Source organism: Mustela lutreola, chromosome 4 (genome assembly GCF_030435805.1).
Source record: "Mustela lutreola isolate mMusLut2 chromosome 4, mMusLut2.pri, whole genome shotgun sequence".
Lineage (NCBI taxonomy): Eukaryota > Metazoa > Chordata > Mammalia > Carnivora > Mustelidae > Mustela > Mustela lutreola.
The window spans coordinates 143,611,789-143,622,847 of NC_081293.1; the positions used below are offsets into that span (position 1 = coordinate 143,611,789).

The following is an 11,059-nucleotide window of genomic DNA, read 5'->3' on the forward strand; positions in this document are numbered from 1 at the left end:
GCATATTGTACTAGTCCTGCCAGCTTGAGTGGAAATGCATTTTTAGAGCATTTTATCTCAATCCCCAGTTTCTGCAAATGGGTCCTGTCATTTATGAAAATAAAAATGAGAGCTGCACGGACTATTTTCTTTCATAAAACTATTTCAACAAGTCAGGAAATGACAGATGCTGGCGAGGATGCGGAGAAAGGGGAACCCTCCTACACTGTTGGTGGGAATGCAAGCTGGTGCAGCCACTCTGGAAAACAGCATGGAGGTTCCTCAAAATGTTGAAAATAGAACTGCCCTATGACCCAGCAATTGCACTATTGGGTATTTACCCTAAAGATACAAATGTAGTGATCCAAAGGGACACATGCACCCGAATGTTTATAGCAGCAATGTCCACAATAGCCAAACTATGGAAAGAACCTAGATGTCCATCAACAGATGAATGGATCAAGAAGATGTGGTATATATACACAATGGAATACTATGCAGCCATCAAAAGAAATGAAATCTTGCCATATGCAACAACATGGATGGAACTAGAGCGTATCATGCTTAGCGAAATAAGTCAAGCAGAGAAAGACAACTATCATATGATCTCCCTGATATGAGGAAGTGGTGATGCAACATGGAGGCTTAAGTGGGTAGAAGAATAAATGAAACAAGATGGGATTGGGAGGGAGACAAACCATAAGTGACTCTTAATCTCACAAAACAAACTGAGGGTTGCCAGGGGGAGGGGGTTTGGGAGAAGGGGGTGGGATTATGGACATTGGGGAGGGTATGTGATTTGGTGTGTGCTGTGAAGTGTGTAAACCTGGTGATTCACAGACCTGTACCCCTGGGGATAAAATATATGTTTATAAAAAATAAAAATTAAAATTCTCAAAAAAAAAAAAAAAAACTATTTCAGCAAGTGAATAAATAAATTAAGGAGTGAAATATTGGCAAAAAGACCTTAAGCTGTTAGTGACAGAGAAACATAACATACTGCAAAAAGCAGCATCCTAAGTCCTAGAACCCAAGTAAGTGTTGATAAATTGTGGAAAGGGAAGGGATTGAAGATGTGTTTTGGGGATAGCTCAGGAAAGGTGCTGATTCCTTCTGGAATGTTTTCCATCTCTATCTCTAGTCTAGGCACTTAGGATACAGTAGTGAACAGAAGAAAATACTGTCCCTTCCTTCAGATATACATATTTAAATTCAAAAACACCCTTACAGATGCAAGATTAGAACTGCTGTGAGGACTACCACAGGAGATATGTGTTAACGTGGGGACAGAGAAAATGTATGAATTGACTAGAAGAGCAGGGGATGCTTTCCCCAAGAAATATGATGGAATTGACCTGTACTGTCTGCAGATCGATCTCAGAATCATGAGGGAAGTTCATACCCTGAACACAGCCAGGTGAAGAGGGCTTCCCAACATTATCATCTGGTTAGACCTGGAAAGATTAGGGTCATTTGGCCAGACATATATGTTTCCATGGCTCTTTTACAAATATTATGCAAACTTTTCAAAATTTGGACCTCACTTGGCATTTAAGGAATCTTTGGGGAATAGCACAAATAGGAGCTTCAGAGATGCTTTAAATCTAATCAGAAGAAATAAAAGGGAAAAATAGAGGAAAGAAGAATAGTGAAGAAAATGGACATTTTTAAGTGCCAAATAGAAACTGGATGCTGTATATAAGTTATCTTATTTAATCTCCCCCCCCAATATTAAGGCCATACAGAATAGTTATCTCCATTTTATAGATGTGGAAACTGAGGCTTTTAAGTGTTGAGTAATTTAGTGACTATCACAAATTTGAATGCAGGATTCTGGCTTCAGACATATGCTTTTATTTTTTCTCATATAGAGTGTTTCTTCTCTAGATAAATCTTACAAGGCCTTAGAAGTGGTCAAGATGTGTGCATCTAAATTCTGCTTCTAATCCAATTTAATAAAAAAGAGAATGCCCTGGAGAATTCAACCCAATCACATTATCCCAAGAAATTCCACAGATCTTGGTATATAATTGATAACCGTCATTTCTGTCAACCTCATCATACCCTGAACTTTCCATGTGAAAACAGACTCTGTCCTCCCCTCACTGCAGAGAGGTTCATAACCCAGGCTGGAATAAGAATGCATTTCTACCTTGCAGGCATAGTATTTGTCAGTGCAGCAGACATTATAGCTTGTTTTCCCCAATGCTCAAATATAGTCTTTCCCCTCCTCTCTCAGAGGTTGGAAAAGATAAAATAATCCATTTCCCAGATCTCATGAGGCTAAGAGTGACCCTGTGGCCCTTTTCTGGTCAATGAGATATGATTGCTGAATAGTACTTCTGGGATATATTTTGCTTCCCTGATAAGAATGAAGAGACACAGTTGGCTGCCCTTTTGCCAGTTTGCTCTCTTCTAGCCAATAGTCATATGTATTACCTGGAGATGCAGTATCCATTCAGTAACCATAATGCAGTGAGTATGAGGACATAAGCCAACAAGAAAGATGTCAGAACAGAAAAATGGAAAGAGCTTGGGTTTTGAGTCCCTTTGCTGTCTATTGCCTGTTTGCCTTAGTTTTGTTATTGGAGGAAAAATAATCCTCCAACTATTTAAGCGACTATTATAAAGCCACTATTATCTTCTGTTTTACTGACAAAGCTCTGCTGACAGATAAAGTCAGAGTTATATATATAAGAGAATCCAGGCAAGGGTGTCTGGGTGGTGTCTGCCTCCCATTCAGCTCATGATCCATATCCTGGGATGGAGACCAGTATCAGGCTCCCTGCTCAGCAGAGAGCCTGCTTCTTCCTCTCCTGCTACCGCTGCTTGTGCTCTCTCTCTCTCTTTGTCAAATCAATCAATCAATCAATCAATTAATCAATCTTTAAAAGAAGAAGAAGAAGAAGAAGGAGGAGGAGAAGCCAGATAAATTAAAATCCTTTCTTAAGGTTTTTTCACTTGAGCTAGAAAGGTGATATTCTTTTTAATGTTTTATCTGAAGAAAGTGGTCACATCTTTGCAGTTGTGACCACCTGCAGAAACAAGATAAACCCTCCAACAAAATTTAGTGTAGATGTTTAGACTGATGATTCTCCGTATACACCAAGAGGATATGAAAAGATTGAAGATAAGTCTGACCAAAGATGTACTCTCCCTGTACAAAACCTATAAAATAGTACTGGATACAATCAAAGAAGACCTAAGAAAATGAAGAGACCTACACTGAACAGGGGTTGGAGAACTCATACTGTGATATGTAAATTCTCCTCACATTAATTTATAGATCCAAAAAAGTTACCACCAAAATCTCAGGAGCCTATTTTTATAAAAAGTGTCAAACTGATTCAAAACTTTATATAGAAATGATCTACAATATCCATAACAACTTTTGAAGATAATGAAATAGTTGGAGGACTAACACTTGATTTCAAGGCTTATTAAATTTTTACTAATCAAGACAGTACAGCACTGGCATCAAAATAAGCAAGTAGATTAACTAAAAATAATAGGGAGTCCAGAAGTAGAACCACACATAGAGGGACAACCGATTTTTGGCAAAAATGCAAAAGCAAGGCAATGGGGAAAGGAAGCACAAGTAGTGCTGGAATAATTGGTTATCATTATGCAAAATGTAAATGTCATTCTGTATGTTGCCTCATATATATGAATTAATACTATATGGATCACAGACCTGGATGTGGACCCAAAAATACAGCATTAGGAAAAGGAAACAGAAGAAAAGCTTTATGACATAGGATTAGGCAAATATGTCTTAGATATGACACTATAACAGTGGATGGTTACTAACGTTTCATTGCGATTTTAATTTTCATATCCCTAATGCCTTATGATGTAGAGTATCTTTTCTTGGACTTGTTATTTTAGCCCTTCAAAGAAATGTCTATTCAAACCCTCAGTCCATTATAATGTTTTATTTTGTCTTATTGTTATATGTTATTTATCTATTCTAGATTTAAGACATTTATCAGATCATGGTATTGAAAATATTTTTCTGGCTTGTGGCTTATCTTTTCATTATTTAAAATAATTTTCTTCTAAAAGTAAAAACTTTCAATTTGATATTCTTTGGTGATACTTTTTAATAGATTGGCTTTGCATAGCCTAAGAAATCTTTGCCTAACATCAGGTTATGATTTTCTATTATGTTTTCAGATGTTGTAGAGTTTTAGCTCTCATCTAAGTTCTATTCTTTTTGAAGGGTGAAGTAATGATTCAGGTGTTTTTGTTTTTGCTTTCTGCATGCATATTCAGTTGTTTCAGCATTTGTTGTTGAAAAGTCTGTCGTTCAACTTTTAACTTATCTAAACACTTTGACAAACATTAACTGTTCATATATGTGCATCTGGACTCCCTCTACTGTTTCACTGACCTATTAGGTTATCCTCAATACCAATACCATGATATCTTGATTATTGTAGCTTCATTAAATTCCTGAATTCTGGGAGTATGTTAACTTGAGTTTTTATACCTACTTCTAATTTAATCAACATGCTCTATGTCCTTTGAATTGCCCTCTAAGTTTTAGAGTAGTGGTGTGTTCCTTTCTAAAGAAAAAACTCTCCCTTTGCACAGCTCCCTTTTCTTTCTTATTCTGACCCAAAAATTCCAGCCACCTTGACTTCCCCAAACTCCAATGTCTGTTCAAAATCACATACACACATAGTGTTTTTTCTTCTAAAAAATTTTGGGGTACAACTTCTTCTAATAGATCAAAATACACCCTAAATCTAGCACAGGGCTTTGTTCTAGTCTTCAGCCTGAGCAAAGTCTCTCCACTTTCTTTTTCTTTATTCTCCCAACCAACTTATCTTATCAACTCCTTTTTTTAGAAATTAAAAAAAATTTTTTTCATCTTTACAGTCATATTCCATACCTTTATTGTGTTTATCCTTAACCAACTGAGCCACCCAGGCGTCCCTGTGTTTAACCTTATATATGTTTTTCATTCTTACAAATTTTGGGAGGTAGTTTCTTCTAAGAGACCAAAATACTCCCCAAATTAAGTGGGTGACTCTGATCGAATCGCCAGTCTAATAGATATATTTTTATTTTTTATATTTTTCTTTTGTTTTCTTTTTAAATTTTTTTTTTCTGAACTTCTTTTTACCCTCTTTCTTCCTCCCACAATTTGGGGTCTCTTCTGATTTGGTTAAAGCACATTTTCCTGGGGTCTTTCCACCCTTTTAGTATTTTATTCACTCCTTAATATATTCTTATCTGGTGGAAAAACTCACCACAAAAAAAAGAACAAGCGGCAGTACCAAAGGCTAGGGAACTAATCAATATGGACACTGGTAATATGTCAAATTTAGAGCTCAGAATGATGATTTTTAAGGTGCTAGCCGGGCTTGAAAAAGGCATGGAAGATATTAGAGAAACCCTCTCTGGAGAGATAAAAGCCCTTTCTGGAGAAATAAAAGAACTAAAATCTAACCAAAATTTAAAAAAAGCTATTAATAAGGTGCAATAAAAAATGGAGGCTCAAACTGCTAGGATAAATGAGGCAGAAGAGAGAATTAGCAATATAGAAGACCAAATGATAGAGAATAAAGAAGCTGAGCAAAAGAGCGACAAATAATTACTGGACCATGAGGGGAGAATTTGAGAGATAAGTGATACCATAGGACGAAACAACATTAGAATAATTGAAATTCCAGAAGAAAGAAAGAGAGAGGGGAGCAGAAGGTATATTGAAGAGAATTATTGGAGAGAATTTCCCTAATATGGCAAAGGGAACAAGCATCAAAATCCAGGAGGTGCAGAGAATCCCCCTCAAAATTAATAAGAATAGATCCACACCTCGTCATCTAATAATAAAATTTACAAGTCTTAGCAAGAAAGAGAAAAATCCTGAAAGCAGCCTGGGACAAGAAGTCTCTAATGTACAATGGTAAAAATATTAGATTGGCAGCAGACTTATCCACAGCGACCTGGCAGACCAGAAGGGACTGGCATGAAATATTCAGAGCACTAAATGAGAAAAACATGCAGCCAAGAATACTCTATCCAGCTAGGCTATCATTGAAAATAGAAGAAGAGATACAAAGTTTCCAGGACAAACAAAAACTGCAAGAATTTGCAAACACCAAATGAGTTCTACAGGAAATATTGAAAGGGGTCCTCTAAGCAAAGAAGAGCCTAAAAGTCGTAGATCAGAAAGGAACAGAGACAATATACAGTAACAGTCACCTTACAGGCAATACAATGGCACTAAATTCATATCTCTCAATAGTTACCCTGAATGTTAATGGGCTAAATGCCGCAATCAAAAGACACAGGGTATCAGAATGGATAAAAAAACAAAACCCATCTATATGTTGCCTACAAGAAACTCATTTTAAACCCGAAGACACCTCCAGATTTAAAGTGAGGGGTGGAAAAGAATTTACCATGCTAATGGACATCAGAAGAAAGCAGGAGTGGCAATCCTTATATCAGATCAATTAGATTTTAAGCCAAAGACTTAAAGCCATAAGAGATGAGGAAGGACACTATATCATACTCAAAGGGTCTGTCCAACAAGAAGATCTAACAATTTTAAATATCTATGCCCCTAACGTGGGAGCAGCCAACTATATAAACCAATTAATAACAAAATCAAAGAAACACATTGACAATAATACAATAATAGTAGGGGACTTTAACACTCCCTTCACTGAAATGGACAGATCATCCAAGCAAAAGATCAACAAGGAAATAAAGGCCTTAAATGACACACTGGACCAGAAGGACATCACAGATATATTCAGAAAATTTCATCCCAGACCAACAGAATACACATTCTTCTCTAGTGCACATGGAACATTCTCCAGAATAGGTCACATCCTCAGTCCTAAATCAGGCCTCAACCGATATCAAAAGATTGGGATCATTCCCTGCATATTTTCAGACCACAATGCTCTGAAGCTAGAACTCAATCACAAGAGGAAATTTGGAAAGAACCCAAATATATGGAGACTAAACAGCATCCTTTTAAAGAATGAATGGGTCAACCAGGAAATTAAAGAAGAATTGAAAAAAAATCATGGAAACAAATGATAATGAAAACACAACAGTTCAAAATCTGTGGGACACAACAAAGGCAGACCTGAGAGAAAAATATACAGCAGTACAAGCCTTTCTCAAGAAACAAGAAAGGTCTCAGGTACACAACCTAACCCTACACCTAAAGGAGCTGGAGAAAGAATAAGAAAGAAACCCTAAGCCCAGCAGGAGAAGATTAGAGCAGAAATCAATGAAATAGAAACCAAAAAAACAATAGAACAAATCAATGAAAGTAGGAGCTGGTTCTTTGAAAGAATTAATAAGACGGATAAACCCCTGGCCAGACTAATCAAAAGAAAAGAGAAAGGACCCAAATAAATAAAATCATGAATGAAAGAGGAGAGATCACAACCAACACCAAAGAAATACAAACAATTATAAGAACATATTATGAGCAACTCTATGTCAGCAAATTTGACAATCTGGAAGAAATGGATGCATTCATAGAGACATATAAACTTCCATAACTGAACCAGGAAGAAATAGAAAACCTGAACAGACCCATAACCAGTAAGGAGATTGAAGCAATCGTTAAAAATCTCCAAACAAACAAGAGCCCAGGGCCAGACAGTTTCCCAGGGGAATTCTACCAAACATTTAAAGAAGAATTAATACCTATTCTCATTTTATGAGACTCATTTATGAGACCAGCATCACCTTGATCCCAAAACCAGACAAGGATCCCACAAAAAAGAGAACTACAGACCAATATCCTTGAAGAACACAGACGCGAAAATTCTCACCAAAATACTAGCGAATAGGATCCAGCAGTACATTCAAAGGATTATTCACCACGACCAAGTGGGATTTAATCCAGGGCTGCAAGGTTGGTTCAACATCCACAAATCAATCAATGTGATACAACACATTAATAAAAGAAAGAACAAGAACCATATGATACTCTCAATAGATGCTGAAAAAGCATTTGACAAAGTACAGCATCCCTTCCTGATCAAAACTCTTCAAAGTGTAGGGATAGAGGGCACATATCATCAAAGCGATTTATGAAAAACCCACTGCAAAATCATTCTCAATGGAGAAAACCTGAGAGCTTCTCTGCTGAGGTCAGGAACATGGCCATTATCACCACTGCTATTTAACAAAATACTAGAAGTTCTAGCCTCAGCAATCAGACAACACAAAGAAATTAAAGGCATCCAAATCAGCAAAGAAGAAGTCAAACTCTCACTCTTTGCAGATGATATGATACTATATATGGAAAACCCAAAAGACTCCACTCCAAATCTACTAGAACTTGTACAGGAATTCAGTAAAGTGTCAGGATATAAAATCAATGCACAGAAATCAGTTGCATTTCTCTACACCAACAACAAGACAGAAGAAAGAGAAATTAAGGAGTCAATCCCATTTACAATTTCACCCAAAACGATAAGATACCTAGGAATAAACCTAAGCATAGAGGCAGAGAATCTATACTCAGAAAATTACAAAGTACTCATGAAAGAAATTGAGGAAGACACAAAGAAATGGAGAAATGTTCCATGCTCCTGGATTGGAAGAACAAATATTGTGAAAATGTCTATGCTACCTAAAGCAATCTACACATTTAATGCAATCCCTATCAAAATCCCATCCATTTTTTTTTTTTTAAGAAATGGAAGAAATAATCCCAAAAATTATATGGAACCAGAACAGGCCTCGAATAGGCAGAGGAATGTTGAAAAAGAAAACCAAAGTTGGTGGCATCTGATCCCAGACTTCAAGCTCTATTACAAAGCTGTCATCATCAAGACAGTATGGTACCGGCACAAAAACAGATGCTTAGATCAATGGAACAGATTAGAGAATCCAGAAATAGACTCTCAACTCTATGGTCAACTAATCTTCGACAAAGCAGGAAAGAATATCCAATTGAAAAAGGACAATCTCTTCAATAAATAGTGTTCAGAAAATTGGACAGCCAAATGCAGAAAAATGAAACTGGACCCTTTCCTTACACCACACATGAAAATAGACACAAAATGGATGAAGGACTGCAATGTGAGGAAGGAATCCATAAAAATCCTTGAGGAAAACACAGGCAGCAACCTCTTCGACCTCAATCGCAGCAACATCTTCCTAGGAATATCACCAAAGCCAAGGGAAGTAAGAGCAAAAATGAACTATTGGGACTTCATCAAGATCAAAAGCTTTTGTACGGCAAAGGAAACAGTTAACAAAATCAAAAGACAACTGACAGAATGGGAGAAGATATTCGCCAATGACATAACAGATAAAGGGCTAGGATCCAAAATGTATAAAGAGCTTATCATACTCAACACAGAACAAATAATCCAATCAAGAAATGGGCAGAGGACATGAACAGACATTTCTGCAAAGAAGACTTTCAGATGGCCAACAGACACATGAAAAAGGGTTCCACATCACTGGGCACCAGGGAAATACAAATCAAAACCACAGTGAGATACCACCCCACACCAGTCAGAATGGCTAAAATTAACAAGTCAGGAAATGACAGATGCTGGCGAGGGTGCGGAGAAAGGGGAACCCTCCTGCACTGTTGGTGGGAATGCAAGCTGGTGCAACCACTCTGGAAAACAGCATGGAGGTGCCTCAAAAAGTTGAAAATAGAGCTACCCTACGACCCAGCAATTGCACTACTGAGTATTTACCCTAAAGATACAAACGTGGTGCTCCGAAGGAGCACGTGCACCTGAATGTTTATAGCAGCAATGTCCACAATAGCCAAACTATGGAAAGAACCTACATGTCCATCAAGAGATGAATGGATAAAGAAGATGTGGTATATATACACAATGGAATGTGTATATATATGTATACTATGCAGCCATCCAAGAACGAAATCTGCCATTTGCAATGACATGGATGGAACTAGAGGGAATTATGCTGAGCAAAATAAGTCAATCAGAGAAAGACAATTATCATATGCTCTCTCTGATATGAGGAATTTGAGAGGCAGAGTGGGGGGTTTGGATGGTAGGGAAGGAAATAGTGAAACAAGATGGGATTGGGAGGGAGACAAACCATAAGAGACTCTTAATCTCACAAAAGAAACTGAGGGTTGCTGGGAGAAAGGGGATTATGGACAGGGAGGTTGGGTTATGGACATTGGAGAGGGTATATGCTACGGTAAGTGCTGTGAAGTGTGTAAGACTGATGATTCACAGACCTGTACTCCTGGGGCAAATAATACATTATATGTTAATAAAAATAATTAATAAAAAGAAAAAAAAAGAAAGCGCCTCTAGAGAGAAAGCCACAAAGATAACATAACTCACCACATTTGTTTACCTTCTCTGAATATCAAGATAATAGCTCCAGAATGATGGTTGTCCAATATCTGCAAAGAGTTGTTTTTAGTATTCCACCCAGTTTCCTAGTTGTTTATGGCAGGAATGTAAGTCTCATCTTGGTTTTCCTGGAAAGCATAGTTACTTTTGTTAGTTTTCAGTGATAATTTATATGTTGAAAGATTACTAATATGGCTTACCAAAAAAATGTTGTTTCCTTTTTTGTCTGTTCTTTTATGAATATACCAGATTCTCATCTAACTGCAAGAATTAAATCTGAGAAAAAATATGCTTGGTTAAATGGTGCTCCTTAAACATTTTGCTTTAATATTTTCTAAAATAATTTTGAGAAAGTATACATACACACACACACACATACACGCACACACATATATTTGCAATTCTCAAGTTAACATGTAAATATGTGATCAAATGTTCAAATACATTTTGAAAGAGATATGATATCTAGTATACTGCAAAAATTGGCAGTAAAACCATCTCCCTACTATATACAATGTTTAATGTCATAATAAATGTCATGGCATGTCCTCTGTTTTTTGAAATTGTATACTAGCTCCTTTTTAACTTAATTTCCACCAAGGACTATTTTGTCATTATGTACTACATTCTTAGTCTTAAATTATTTCATTGGTTTCTGTATTATACCTCTCTGCCACAATAATAGGCATTGAAATCACAAGTTTTTTCTTCATTTCCTAGGACACAATGCTCAAAATTTC

The 11,059-nt window shown here is 36.8% G+C and overlaps 1 long non-coding RNA gene across 1 annotated transcript in view; it reads right to left on the reverse strand.

Annotated features, from left to right (window-relative positions):
- The window catches only part of LOC131829456 (uncharacterized), a 51,748-nt gene extending 41,306 nt beyond the window's left edge, over nucleotides 1-10,442 (reverse strand). The window contains exon 1 of the long non-coding RNA XR_009352860.1: nucleotides 10,321-10,442. This is a non-coding gene — a long non-coding RNA (uncharacterized LOC131829456). The remainder of the gene's footprint in view (nucleotides 1-10,320) is intronic.
- Nucleotides 10,443-11,059: the final 617 nt, after the last annotated feature.